This window comes from Tamandua tetradactyla, chromosome 17 (genome assembly GCF_023851605.1).
Source record: "Tamandua tetradactyla isolate mTamTet1 chromosome 17, mTamTet1.pri, whole genome shotgun sequence".
In the NCBI taxonomy this organism is placed as follows: domain Eukaryota; kingdom Metazoa; phylum Chordata; class Mammalia; order Pilosa; family Myrmecophagidae; genus Tamandua; species Tamandua tetradactyla.
The window spans coordinates 24,254,228-24,269,544 of record NC_135343.1 but is presented as its reverse complement, the minus strand read 5'-3'; the positions used below and the strand labels follow the sequence as shown (position 1 = coordinate 24,269,544).

At 32.7% G+C, this 15,317-nt stretch overlaps 1 long non-coding RNA gene across 2 annotated transcripts; it reads left to right on the top strand.

Moving 5' to 3' along the window:
• The first annotated feature begins 220 nt into the window (after positions 1–220).
• LOC143661525 (uncharacterized) lies at positions 221–9,576 on the top strand. 2 transcript variants are annotated; one of them, XR_013164654.1, is made up of 5 exons: positions 221–368; positions 1,712–1,730; positions 8,575–8,658; positions 8,762–8,810; positions 9,050–9,576. It is a non-coding gene; the product is annotated as an uncharacterized LOC143661525 (long non-coding RNA). The 2 variants fall into 2 exon arrangements; XR_013164655.1 differs by lacking the exon at positions 8,762–8,810 and having other exon boundaries at positions 9,039–9,576.
• Positions 9,577–15,317: the final 5,741 nt, after the last annotated feature.

Here is a 15,317-nt window from a genome sequence, read left to right as displayed (position 1 = left end):
TATAAACAAAGGTAAGAGTCAGTCTTACATAAAAGATATTTACAAATCATAGAACCATGATTGCTGCTTGCCACGTTATCAGAAAGGCAAAACACAAGGGCAGGAGAAGCAAAGAAGAATAAAATAGCCTTTTTTAAATAATTGTTTTCTCCATATGTGTCAATTTTAGTGTGAAACAATGTGAACAAAATTCCCAGTTGAGTTTCCATGGTGCCTCATTAGAACATGTGCCTCTAATGTTCAGAACAAGTAACCTGGTTTCAAATGCAGGCTTAATGATTTTATGCTTATAGTAATGTCTCATCCCAGGAGGAAAATAATAAAATACAATGGCAGTAAAGATCGCTGAAAGTGGAAAGAAGAAGTAGGTATGAAATTTCCTTTACCGAATGATTTAAGGGGTGAAATCTAATGAAAGAAAAACATAATATTGTTGACTATTGGGGACAAAGGTACTAAGCACTCAGTGTCCTTCACAATAAATATTCATGAAGTTTCACATATAGTTGAACACACGTAGGTAGAGGAATTCTGTTACTAAATTTAAAATAAGTTATTAGATTTTCAGTCTTTTGAATCAGGAATAAGGAACAGAAAAAAACATTTTTTGGATTATTTTATCTTTTGTATTCCTATTTTGGTTAAATATTGCTTAAGATTCTCTTGAATTCTAATATATAATGGGCAGAACTTCTCACCTCAGACAAGAGCAGAAGTTGGGAATGAAGTAGGAGGAAATTTCAGTCCTTTAGAAAAGATATTATCTCCAAATCCCAGATGACTATTGGGGTCAATCCATGCACTCATTTCATCCCTCATCTACTGAACACTTACTGACTTACCATGTCCCAGATACGTTAGGCACCAAAATTATAAAGCTCCTATCAACAACTCATATTTTAGTGGGAGATCCCAATAAGGTAATGAGCCGGGAAAAATGTGACCAATATTATAACAAAACTGATATATTCTTGGACCTTTACAGAACATATGAATTCCTCCATATGTGCATCTGGCATCTGAAATCTGTAAAAAGTGATCTCTCTTTCATCTCAGGCACCTCATATGGATGTAATGTAAATGTGCTATAGCATCCTTTTGAACTTTTATGGAGACAACCTGTATCAGTTACCACTCATTTTCTCTCAGTTTCAAATACATTCTTCTCTTTTCTGGTCTGTGGCGTTGTGGCTGAGACTCTGCAAACTATACTTCCCAGACACTTGCCAGCTGGCTTCCTGTTAATGTCTGTGAAAGTTAAAATAGAGAAGGACTGGAAGGCTGTTGGAAGGACTTTCCTGTCAGCATAGCACCAACTGGGAGAATTTTCCCCATTAACAGTCTGCTTCCGCTATTTCATGTCACCCAGCAGTTGCAGTTGGCCATAGACTCCCGCCTTTCATAGCAGTCCCACACCAAGTGTCATCAACAAACACCCCTTTCTAGGTATCATCATCAGCCATACAGCACCCCAGGCATAGAAGTCTGAACCACATTTCAAAAATTAACATAATATATTCCCTTGTATTAAATCCCTTCTGTTGAGATGCCTAATGTGCTTTTTGCTTTTCTAACTGCAACATGACTGAAAATAACTACAAATGTTAAATTTGTCAACTATGATCACAAGAAATTCACGATTCTTTTGAAATTAACTGAGAATTTATTCTATTTTTCTTTCCCTCCTGACTTTTAAAAAATCTGCCCATAGAAACTCAGCATTTCAACAGGTAAGAAGTATTGCATTTCAAGTGTGTGTGAATACAATAATAAATTAGATAGAACCTATAAAATAGTTATTCCAAATATCTTGTTATACATTCACTCTAATTTTGTGTGATGAAAGTTTTTCCAAATTTAAAAAAATGTTTATGGGAGTAAATCAAAACACATTATATTATGTAGCAATTTATCACATTGGGTTATTTGTTAAATATGTAAATTCTTGTGTCATAATCTAGATTATGGAATAAAAGTCTATGGGAGACAGGCAGAAGTAGCAATACTTCCAAAGAACACATTAGTTACTTCTAATACTAGTGGTCTACCAAGCACATTTAGAGAAACACTGGTGTAGTTTTAACTTTTTTACTGTAAATTCATGCATTCTTGGCTGCAAGGTGCCTGGTCTTCCACCTGAGCTTCTTCATGATGAAAAGTAAGAAACTTTCTCAGAAACAGAAAGTAAAAAAAAACATTGAAATTGTATTGTTTTTATGGCACATCCCTATAACTCTGGTAAAGCCTCCAGTGTTTTGGAGCAGCTAGAAGGAAAAATCTGAGATGAGAGAATGGTAGCCCACGACAAACTATAGGACCTCTGTAGCTGCTTGTTGAAGAGTGCTTTGAAAATGATTGCTTTTTTTCTTTCTTTATTTTGTATATATTTGCTATATTTTATGACCAAAAAAAGTTAAAAACAAACAACCTATAGGCAGTATTAGGGCCATTAGATTAATTAAATTGCTGAAATCAAATATTTGAAAATGTTTAGTAACATAGTAACACTGCTATAGCAAAGTTGATATTTGTAAGAACTTTCTACTTGATGTTTTGAGAAATACACACTTTTTGTTTTTTCTTTTCTGCCTGGGCAGGCACTGGGAAACCATATACACTTTTGATAGATAATCAAACAGTATTAAAGCAGTGCTTAATATTTAGAATTCAAGAAACTCTGATACCTGTATCTGCAAGTTTTTTCCTTCCTTGCTTTAACTTTAAGTTGGTTTATAAAATATATTGTACAAACAGACTTTTACAATAATTATTTAGATATTTTATTTAAATATGCCTATGGATAAGCTAAGATATCCATTTTAGGTGGTTAAGATTTTCACGTTAATTGTAAAAACATTTGTGTATTTATACTTTTATGAAATCAGGAAAACGTACAGTAATGTAGATCATTACTATATTGTAATAACTTTCTACTTGATATTTTGAGAACATTCAGTTTTATACAGCTGATCAAATGGTATTTGTTAGTACTTAATATTTAGAATTTAAGAAACTCAGCTATCTGAATTTGTATAATCTTTTCCTTGTTGCCTTAATTTTAAATTGGTTTACGAAACTTACAATGATTAATAAAAAAATCATAAATTTCTCATGGAACTTAAATAAAAAGACATAAAATTTAAAATTAGTACAAAAGCAATACTTGAAAGTCAATAGCCTAAAAATCTAGAATGACAACATAGGTATGGGGAAGACTACACAACTACATTGGAACCTGGTATATTACTATGTAATAGCCAAGTGTAATTACTGGTGTCAGTTTAAAGGGCCTCCTCTTCATCAAATGAAATCACAACAAAAAACATATTGTCTGTATGCTTTGAAATGGCAGAAAACTATTCCCTGCACTTTAGAAACAGGTATATCCTCATCAATGTTTTGGTGTTGAAAAGGTGGAACTTCAGTTGTCTGACAACTTATCTTTACTAGGGTCCGGTTTTTTTTTTTTTTTATATAATATTGGATAAGTGAAGTATTACTGTTAATTGGCACTTTATTTAAAAGACTTTTTTAGGTGAATTCTTGAATTATTGGTGGGGAAATAAAATAGTGCTTGAACACATTATTAATTGTATACCTCAGTAAATCAAAGGAAATGAATGATCATTTAAAAAAATTTACCCAGGCCAACATTTGCAAAAGACCCTTAGATTGTTTCAGATCAATTTTTTTTTTCCTCTGAGGAAAACAAATGCCATTCTTAAAAAAAAAATATCTCATGGTTGTCTTCAGAAAATCATAGACATGGTTTCTTACACATATGCAAAAAAAATAGGATTTTCTCTATATACAAGACAAAATAGGAAAAAAGAATGATGAGGAACTGAGGAGAATGTCCAAGAGAAAACCTATGTTTGAAAATCCGAATTTGTCTCGATTCCAAATGAATGCATTGCCAAAACTCTTATAATGACTTTGAGCCTATATCCATTGATGTAAAAATGTGCATTTTCACCAGTTAGGTGCTATTTTCAGATATTCTATACGAACGTTGGAATTATATGCATATGAGTAACTTCTCCTGTGAAGTACTTTTTAAAAAGTTGGTAGATGGCCAAGGAACCTTAACACTAAGGTAACATTAGCAAGTCTTTGTTTCTGCCCCACCTTTTCCTAAAATAGAACCATTCTTATTAAAATCTGTATTGTTTAAAATCTGTATTTAAAAACCTATAATATTTTGAAATAGACCGTGACCAAATTTTCTTTTGCTTATTATGGGAAAATGATGAACAAATAATTTAACACTAGAGAAGCTGTATTTATACAAAACGGGTTTTTATTTTCCTAATTTTAATTGTTTGTATTTTAACATTCTAAAATTAACTATCATCCTTTACTTCTGTATGTCTTCCTTTCTGCTTTCTTCCTCCCACTTCCCTGCCCTCCTGTTCTTTCCTTGTCCCTCCTACTGTTTCTCTATGTCTTCCTACCTATATTTTCCCCACTTGCATTCACAAAGGATCTTGGAGATCTTACATGAATCCCTATACTTTAATATTTAAATCAGGTACTGGACTCAAAAGTTATAAGAGAATAAGCACATTTTATTTTAGAAAAATGAATGTATATCTTAATCCAATACTAACGTTATATTTATATTAAAAGATTTGTTCTGAGAGTTGTAATGGTCAAAATGAAAAAAAACTTACTATTTTTTATTATTCTGGAATAGTTTTTTTTTTTTACTAAATTTAAGCAAATCTTTCTACTGAACAAGTACTTTCTGAATACTTATTGTGGCTATGCCCTGTATTAGGGAAACAAGATAAATATACATATGTATACATATATGCTCTCACATAGCCTAGAGTTTATTAAGAAAGGCTGACAATGGACGAGTAAAGAAAGGAGTAATTACTTATAAACTGTGAAGAGTGTCCTGATGGAAATAAGGATAATGCGAAAGAAAATAAAGGTTTGAGGGCTTTATACTGAGAAGGTGAAATTTAAGCTGAAAATTAACAGCTGAGACAGAACAATCCCTGGGAATAGTATCAGGGTGTGTATTTCAGATAAAGCAGCATGGCTTGAAGAAGAGAAAACCTGGAAATATTCTAGGAGTTGAAAGAAAGCCAGTGTGATTGGAGTGTACTGAGCAAAGCAGGGAATGCAGAGGTGAGGTAGGAGGGACAGGTCCTGGTCCAGATCATGGCGTGCAATGCAGGCCAGTAGGAGGTTTAACTTATTCTAGGTGCAAAGGCAAAATATTATATGACTTTACCTGCATTTACACATTTTAAATATTCATCCAGCCACTTTCTGGGGAATGCAATGTAATAGAATCAAAGTAGATGCACAAAGATTGATTATGAAACTACTGTACCAATAGTTGGCTTGCAATAGGCTTTTAGCTATGGAGATGAGAACAAAAAGGATTTGGGGTGTATTTTAAAATTAGGTAGAAAAAAATAGCTGAAAGATTTAATCACAGGGCAATAGGAAAAGAGTGAAAGCACATATGACACTCCTCCCTCCAAGTGGTGGAGCTTAGCCTCTCCACTCCAATTTTAATTATTTAGCGACTTACTTCCAACAAATAGAGTATGGAAAGGGTAAAATAGTAATTCTACAATGAAGAAACCTGGCAAATTCCACCTTAACCAAGTGATTAAAGATTAACATTGCCAGTGATAAGCAACGACATCATGTGCCCCTGATAGGATGTAATGGACGCTTCACCTCTATGGTATTATTTCTATAAACTCATACCCCGACTATAAACATGAGAAAAGACAGAAGACAAACTCAGATTGGGGCACATTGTAAAAATTAACTGGCCAGTTCTTTTTAAAACCATCAAGGGCATGAAAAATAAGAAAAGACTGAAAACCTTTCACAACTATTGATGACTAAAGAAATTTGATAACAAAATGCGACGTGGTACCCATGAGTAGACCCAGGAACAGAAAAATTGGCATCATTGGAGAAGCTGATGAAATCTGAACAGAGTCAGGAATATAGTTAATGGTAATATGCCAATGTTGACCTCTTTTAATTTTGACAAATTTACCACAGTAATGCAAGATATTAATTAACAATGGGGGAAATGGCAATCAGGTACAAGTTATGTGGAAACTCTCTCTACATGTTGCAACACTTCTGTAAATTCAAAATTTTTCCAAAATATAAAGTGTGTTTGAAAATAAATGCTCAGAAATAAATGATCAGGCATTAAAAAATCTACCAGTGAGTGGAAAAGTATCTGCAAAGCCCCCTTCGGGGAGTGGTGAGAATCAGGAGAAATTCAACTTCCCCAAGTTGAATTCTTGATATTCTCACAAGCAATGTGGACAACCAAAGCTATAGGCAGAGCCCCCAGTCTTGGGGTTTGTTCACATGAAACTTAACCCCACAAAAGATAGGTCAAGTCTACTTAAAATTTAGGCCTAAGAGTCACCCCCAAGAGAGTCTCTTTTGTTGCTCAGGTGTGGCCTCTCTCTCCAGCCAACACAACGAGCAGTCTCACCACCTTACCCCTCTCTACATGGGACATGACTCCCAGGGGTGTGGACCTTCCTGGCAATGTGGGACAGAGATCTTGGAATGAATGGAGACTCAGCATCAAGGGACTGAGAAAAACCCTAAAATGAGCTGAGACTTAGCATCAAGGGATTGAGAAAACCTTCTCGACCAAAAGGGGAAAGAGTGAAATGAGACAAAGTGTCAATGGCTGAGAGATTCCAAACAGAGTCAAGAGGTTATCCTGGAGGTTATTCTTATGCATCAAGTAGATATCATCTTGTTATTCAAGATGTAATGGAGAGGCTGGAGGGAACTGCCTGAAAATGTAGAGTTGTGTTCCAGTAGCCATGTTTCTTGAGGATGATTGAATAATGATACAGCTGCCACAATGTGACTGTGTGATTGTGAAAACCTTGGGTCTGATGCTCCTTTTAAATACCTTGTCAACAAAGGAGTAGAACATATGGAATAAAAATAAATAATAGGGGGAAGAAATGCTAAAATAAAAAAAATTAAAAAAAAAGAAGATACAGAGAGTTCCCATACACTCTCCACTCCACTTACCCTATTATTATCTTGCATTACTGTGATACATTTTTTACAATCAGTGAACTAATATTGATAATTATTATTAACCAAAGGCCATATTTCCATTCATGGTCACACTTCATGTTGAAAAAAAAAAAAATCTACCACATCTATTTTGCTAGTAGTGAATGTGGGTTGTGCATTACCTAATAAGGAGCAATATCTTTTTTTTTTTTTTTTGGAATTTAGATGTTATATTTTATTGAAATGACTTCCAAATTTTGTCAATGCTTATAGTATGTACAAATATTGCTCACTAAAACCTCCAAGAAACCCAAAATGCTGGTATTAAAAGCATTTTTCTTCTTGAACATTCTAACACATGCCAGTTTAAATTAGCCTTCAGATCTTCAGGGGATAAAAGATATGCAAATAAGAATACTCAGAATATGTTTTAATACATTTATGATAAATTTATAGTATGACAAAAATCTCTTCAACTTTCAAATACTGAAGAAAAAAAAAACCCTAAGTAAACATAATAGGTGTGACTGGTCAAGTTACTTCTAGTAAAAATGATACATCATGTCAATCAATTCTTACACCAACTTCTTAAAAGCATTCAAAAAACATTTGTCTTCTAATTGTCAAACAGTATATTCATGTGGTGGTCGATGCAAGACAACTAACAGAAATTAAAAAAAAAAAACTCACACTATAACAATCCCTAAAATCAGCAATAAGAAATTATCATTGTTGCATGGAAAATATGCTTCACTTTTCATCTCAAATTCATGACATATAGAACTTATAAACGTTCGACATATAAGTTAATACCAAAAATAAATTCTGTTATTTCTCTGGATAGACATGTTTCACAAAACACTATTCAATTAATGTGGAAAACAAATTACTTGATAATTGTAATCACAAATAATGGCTGTCTGATTAATGGATCAACAATTTATTTAGTAATATAAATGGCATATGGACCTATACAGGGAATAAACTGATTATTATCTGCTGTGTAACTCTGCCCATTAGTAATACAAGTATAAGCCAAGATTTTGATATAAATTCCATTCAGCTGCAGCACATGTTTATGTATGATTCAATCAACAAAAAATACGTACACAACGTCAAGCTTTTTCTTTCTTTTTTTTTTTTTAAGAGTAGCTAAATGATCTGGGGGTTTCTTTGCACAATACAGAGAACCTAAGGGGAAAAGTACAAAATGGCACATAACACCAATGCCAGTACTAATCGCATATGATTACAACTAAGGATAAATTAATTTTTGTGCAACTCGCTTTTCTTAAGAACATAAATCAAAGCCATTAACTTGAACTTGAGGTATATACACAATGCATACACAACCTTATGCAAAATACTTTCCATAAGTAACACTCCACATAAAAATATTGGCAACTGAATAACTGTGCTGATTTGTATTTTGACTTCATAGAACAAGAAGAGAACAACATTCAACTAGGGAGGTTTATACTGATAATAAAGCCTTAAAGTTAACAATGTCTTTCTCTCGCTTTATACTTACCACAGGCTACACAATGTCCTGAGAGGGTTCTTATGAGAAAACTTCAGGCACAGCTTTAAGACCTTGGCTTGGAGAAAGCAAATTGGAAGGTGTCTTCATCTTTGTTTTCAAAATGAGTGGTCTTAATTTTTCTTCTTATAGAAAAAGTTTGTCAGTTTATTATAAATATTTCTAAACCATTAATTTTTGCAGCTTTCAGGAAAAGTCCAGCACTTCATTTACATAAAGTCTATGAGAGGAGGTTAGTAGAGATCATCTAATCTTAAATCGTGACATCATCCATTCAAGTCCTTGTCACAATCCCTCACCTGTTAGATGCCTGGATATGCCACTGCCGATTTTTAATAGAAGTTAGTTTCAAAAACTGGGAGACTTCTGCTACAGTCATACCTTCTTTAATGTCTTGTTTATTAGCAAAAATCAGCAATCCAGCTTTTCTTAGGTCCTCAGGTGCTAACATCTTATAAAGTTCTTCTCTAGTTACAGAGATCCTTCCTCTGTCTCTACTGTCCACAACAACGATTACAAAAATCGGTAAAGGATGGTAGTCTTCCCTACATTAATCTAGCCCAACAGTGGAAACTTGGTGCTCTCCTGGTGATTGAACAGTCTCTGCATCCTGGTGAAGAGGATTCCCATTGTCGGGCAGCCAACCCCCTTCCAGCCACCCAGGCCTCCTCCTCCACCCCGGCTCAGGCTGAAGGAAAAGAGAGAAACGAGCCAGAACCAGAGCCTCTGTCTCTTGTTAGCCCCAGCTTGCCGCCCGCCCGCTTCACCGGAACCCGCGGAAGGCTGCAGCCCAGCCGCCCTGCCATGGCAAGAAGCAATAACTTAAGGTGTATATGGGGTCATCGTGGTTATATCTTCTTAATCCTTTTATATAATGACCTCATTTACCTTACAATTATTTTTTCACTTAAAGAGATTTGGTGAAATTTAACACTTACTATGTTGGAAAATTCTGGTTTATATTTATCTGATTTATCTTTTTCATCTTTTATTTTACATCTTTCACATGCTTTTTTTAAAAATGTGTTTCTTAAAGGCATAATAAACCTGATTGTGTTATTATTAATAAATGACGCTAACAATCTTTTATTTTGTTATTTTAATTTTAATTAATTTTGGTTATTTTTATATTAAGGTTTATTTTATCTTTTGAATACTATATATTTATGTTCCTTTATTATGCCATTATATTTGAATAGCAGCTCTAATTGATACAAAGTTCTATATTCAAATATTTTCTTGTTGATATATTAAACATTATCCATTTTTTGTTGAATGTGATTCAACACGTTACACCAGCTTTGTATAATATTCTTGTATTAAGCATTCTTTCCTTCAATCATTTGTATATATTTTTCATTATCCCTGATTACTGGATGTTGAAGTATGGTAACAATTTTCTTTATTTCATTTGTGGTTGATATACTCGTATTCCATCTGGAACCTATAAGAATTTTTAGCGTTCTTAAAACATAGTAACTGGTTTAAATTAAGTTTTAGTGCTGATAGTTCAATGTCAAGCTTTCCTTGAACACACTGTGGCCTTTGTGTCAGTTCTGTAACTTCTAATATTTTCAATATTTCTTCTGATACTTTATCTTGTCACTTTCTGGAATTCATTTTAAATAGATGTTGGTTCTTTTCTCTCTTGTTGACATACTGCCCATGTTTCTCAAAACTTTCTTTGTATTTTTCCACAGCATTTATAAAAGAATCCCTTGGTTTATCTTCTGCCTTACACATTTCTTCATTTCATGTTCCTTTATTTTTATAACAGTAGCAAATTCTATTTTAGAGTGTCGAGTATTCCTAAATTTCTCTTAGCTCACTTTTTATTCTTATTTTAAAGTTTCTTTTGTCTACTTCATCATCTTTATTTTATCAGCAGTAAATTCTTATAATTGTTTAAGGCAATATCTTTACTACTGACTATTATTTATAATTATGAAAATATGTTATTTTTTATTTCTTTCTGTGTATGTGTGTAAAAGTATGCATAAATAAAATACTTTACCTTATGTTGTAAGTCTTTTAACTTTTTAATGCATCACTGAGCTGAATGTATCTACCCTACATTTTTCAAAAAAATCCCTATTTTATGGTATGTTATGTATTTTATACATTCTTCTAGTGCTGCCATAAAAACTACTGTTTTGATAATTCTTCTGCCCTTCTATTGATGGATAATGTTTGCTTGTTTATAACATTTGAGAATCAGCTTCCTAAAATATTTTTCTTTTTGTGCTTAAAACTAACAATAGATAATATATTACCACTGTAACACCTCTTTTAAAATGAAAGCTTTCACATGCTCTTTTATTAGTACTTAGATGCACTATATTTTGCCTATTTATTTAAATAAATAGTCTCATTGTAATTATATATTTAAGTAACATTGTGATTGTAGTCTATTAATCCAGTATAACAATGTTTGCTTCTCTCATATTTATGATGGTAGTAGCAACAACTTAGTCCATTAATGTATGTGTGTGTGTTTTCATATTCTTAAGGAAAGTTTATCATTATGGTTCAGATATTTTATACTTTTTCAGTACAGAGCAGTAGCTGCAGGCAGAAAACAAACACAGACACTTTTAATAACCACTGTTTTTATTTTTTATTATTCATTTCATTAAAATTTGCAAGAACTAGTAACACAACAGAAAAAGATATAGAATGTTAATATAGAGAAAAAAATAAAAGTAATAATAATAGTAAAAAAAATTTGCAAGAAATATTCTTGTTTAGTTTCTGTAAAGAAGTTGAGCATTGCTACTAAAGTAGCCATTTATTCGAGGACTGATCCTTACATACATTTGATTTGTTGCCTTCCAATGAAGAATAAACTTGTAATTATTATCAATTCACATTCCATTAAAATTGGAAGCTGGGATATTTTTACAGCATTTATAGTCTTGTATCCTCATGCCTATAAGGATACATGCCTTGACAGCATCTACTTCCACATTTCATAAGTTGATCAGCTGAAAATGATCTTGTTTCTTCTCACTGTGGGAACCCGGGTGTGCTGGTTTGCAGTTATTATATATCCCAGAAAAATCATGTTCATTCCTGATCCAATCTTGTGGGGGCAGCCATTTCTTTTAATCCTGAGTAAATACTGGAGGGTGGAAACTTTTGATTAGATTATCTCCATGGTGATGTGGCACACCCTGTTGTAGGTGTTACCTTCTGATTAGATGGAAATGTGACTTTGCCCATTCAATGTGAGTCTTGATTAGTTTACTGGAGTACTTTAAAAGGGAAAACACTGTGTAGAAGCAACAGAGATGCTTGAAGATGCAGATGTTTGGAGAGTGGACATGACAGAGCCCACACAACCAGAGACCTTTGGAGATGAAGGACAAAATCACCCCTGGGGAAGCTGTTTGAATCCAGAAGCCAAAGACTCCAGCAGATGCCAGCCATGTGCCTTCTTAGCTGACAGAAATGTTATAGACCCATAAGCCTTTCTTGAGTTAAGGTATCTTTCCCTGGATTACTTAGTTTGGACATTTTTTTAGGCTTAGAACTGTAAACTTGTAAACCTATTAAATTCCTTTTTAAAGAGCTGTCCCATTTCTGGTATATTTCATTGCAGCAGCTTAAGCTATTGCACAAGGTTATAGGAGTTGCCTCTGTCTGGGACATGCAATTCTTGGATGGAGCTTGGGAGCATGAAGGAAAGAACAAATATAAGCAGATGCTTTTAAACATCTGCTCAGACACAGCTCACATCATGTCTGCTCACATTTGATTGAAAAAAGAAAGCCACAAAAGTAGAAATAAGTTCAAAGTAGAAATAATCTAAAAATATGCTCTAGGGAAACATGGTGAGATAGTTTTGATCATATAATAAAATCTACCATGCTTACTTAGAAGAAAGTTATTTGTTTCATCCTTCTTCCTTGCCTCTTATCTTAGATTGAATATGGACTTAGTAACACCCACTTTTTTACCATACAGCAAGGATAATGCTATAGGGAATGGAAAAGCAAAAAAGTTAAAGAAAACTGCAAGCTGAGATGGTCAGGTATTTAGATGAAAAAGAAACAAAAAGAACTCATAAAATAGTTTTAATAAAATTACACTTTTTACTTTGACATAATTGTAGATTTGTACGTAGTTTCAAAAATAATATGAAGAACTCCTGGACACCCTTAAATCCAGTTCTCCCCAATGATAATATCTTATAAAATGATAACACAACCAAGATATCAACACTGATACAGTTAAAATAAAAAGCAATTTCATCAGCATGCTATGCTTTTATAGTCACCCCACCCTTTTGGGCCCCTTAGACCCTGGACATGACTAATCTATTCTTTATTTTTATAATTTGTAATTTCAGGAATATTTTACATATGGAATCATATATACATATATACATATATACACACACACATTATATTGTCTTTTGGGCTTGACATTTTATCCTTCAACATAACTCTCTGTAAATTCACCAAAGTTGTTGTATATATCAATAGTTTGTTCCTTTATATTGCTGCATAGTATTCCATTATATTGATGTACCAGAGTGTTTTAACTATTCACCCATTGAAGAACAACTGGGCTATAACATGTAAAACTTCTACAACATTAAAATAAAGGCTTTTTAAAACTTTCTCTGAGATAACTCCCTAACAGTATATTTATTGAGTCAGATGGTAGTTACATGTTTAGTTAGTTTTTTTCAGAAACTGGCAAGCTTTTTCAGAGCTTCATATAACATCTTATATTTCCAATATAATGGAAATATTATATGGGAAATAGCCAATATAACACATGTTATATGTGATCCAATATCTCCATATCTTTGCCAGAACTTGACATTTTCACCATTTTTTTTCCTTTTTTCTTTTTTTAATTTTAGCTTATCTAATAGGTTTGTAGCAATCTCCTTGTGGTTTTATTTAAATTTTCTAATGGCTAATGATGTCGAATATCTTTTCATGTGGCATCTGTCATGTGTGTCTGTCCTTATATCTTCTTCTGTGAAATGTCTGTGCATGCCTTTTGCTTATTTTCATAATGAATTGTATTTTACTGTTGAATTTTGAGAGTTCTCTTAATATTCCAGATGCAAATATGTTGCCAGATAGGTGTTTGCAACCATACTGTCTCAGCCTGTCACTTGTTTTTTCATCCTTTTAACAATATATTCCATAGAACAAAAGCTTTAAATTTTGATTTAGGCAATTTTATCAATGTTTGCTTATATGGATTCTGCTTTAGGTGTAAGTCTAACTCTTTGCTTATTCTTAGATCTTAAAAAATTTCTCCTGTTTTCTAAAATTTCCAAAGTTTATTTTACATTTAATTCCCTCATCATTTTGAGTTAATTTTTATATAAGGTATGACATTTAGGTCAAGGTTAATTTTTTTGTTGTGGATGTCCAATCGCTTCAGTACCATATGCTGAAAAGACTTTCCTCCATTAAATTGCTTTTGGACCTTTATCAAAAATCAGTTAGGCATACTTGTGTGGTCTATTTCCAGGATCTCTATTATATTCCATTCATCTATGTGTCTATCCCTTAAGAAAACCCACAGTCTTGACTACCATGGTATATACGAAGTCTTGAAATAGGGCAAACTGATTCCTCCCATTTTATTGTTCCTTTGCAAAATTATTTGAACTAATCTAATTCCATTGCATTTACATATAAATTTTATAATAATTTTGCATATATCTACAAAAAATTCTTCTGGGATTTTGATATAAATATATCTGTATATCAATTTGGGGATAATTGATATCTTTACTATATTGAGTCTTCCAATCTATGAACTTTGCCAAATATTTTCATTTGTTTAAGTTTTCTTAGATTTCATTCATTAGTGTTTTATAATTTTCAACATGCATATTTTGTTAGATTTATATATAAGTATTCTTCTTCTTTTCTGAGCCATTTTTAAAATTGTATACAAATCTACAATTATGTCAAAGTTAAAAGCTTAATTTCATTAAAATTATTTTACAATACCAATAGCATTGTGTTTTTTATTTCAGTGTCTGTATGTCATTGCTAACTTTGAACTAGAAAAGTAAGCCAGATATTTTTTAAGTGTAAATTTTCCATCAGGGAACTTTGTTGAACTCACTTATTCTAGGAGGTTTTTTTTCGTTTTTGTATATTCCTTGGGGTTTTCACATAGATGATCATGTCATCTGGAAACGGACAATTTCATTTCTTCTTTTATTAACCATGTGCTCCTATTCTTGCCTTATATTGCCTGGAACTTCTAATACTATATTGATTAAGCATTGTGAAAACACATCCTTGTATCGTTCCCAATTTTACGGAAAAAAGCATTTGGTCTTTCACCATTAAGCATTATGTTAGCTGTAGGTTTTTTTGTAGATGATCTTTATCAGTTTGCAAGAATTCCCTCTATCCCTACTATTCTGAGAAGTTATTCTTTTTTTATCATGAATGGGTGTCTAATTTTGTCAATTTTTGGATCTATTGATATATCCGGGTTTTTTTTTTCTTATCTTGTTAATATGAGGAATTAACTTGAGTTATTTTCCAAAGGTGAACTAGTGTTGTATATTTGATATGAATGCCATTTTGGCATGCAGTATTATTCATTTTATATATGGCTGAATTTGATTTCATTTTGCTTTTAAGGAATTTTCTATCTACCTGCATAGGACAGTGGTCTGTAGTTTTCTTTTTTGCAATATCTTTGTCTGGTTTTGATAGAGAAATACTAGCTTCATCAAACGAATTGG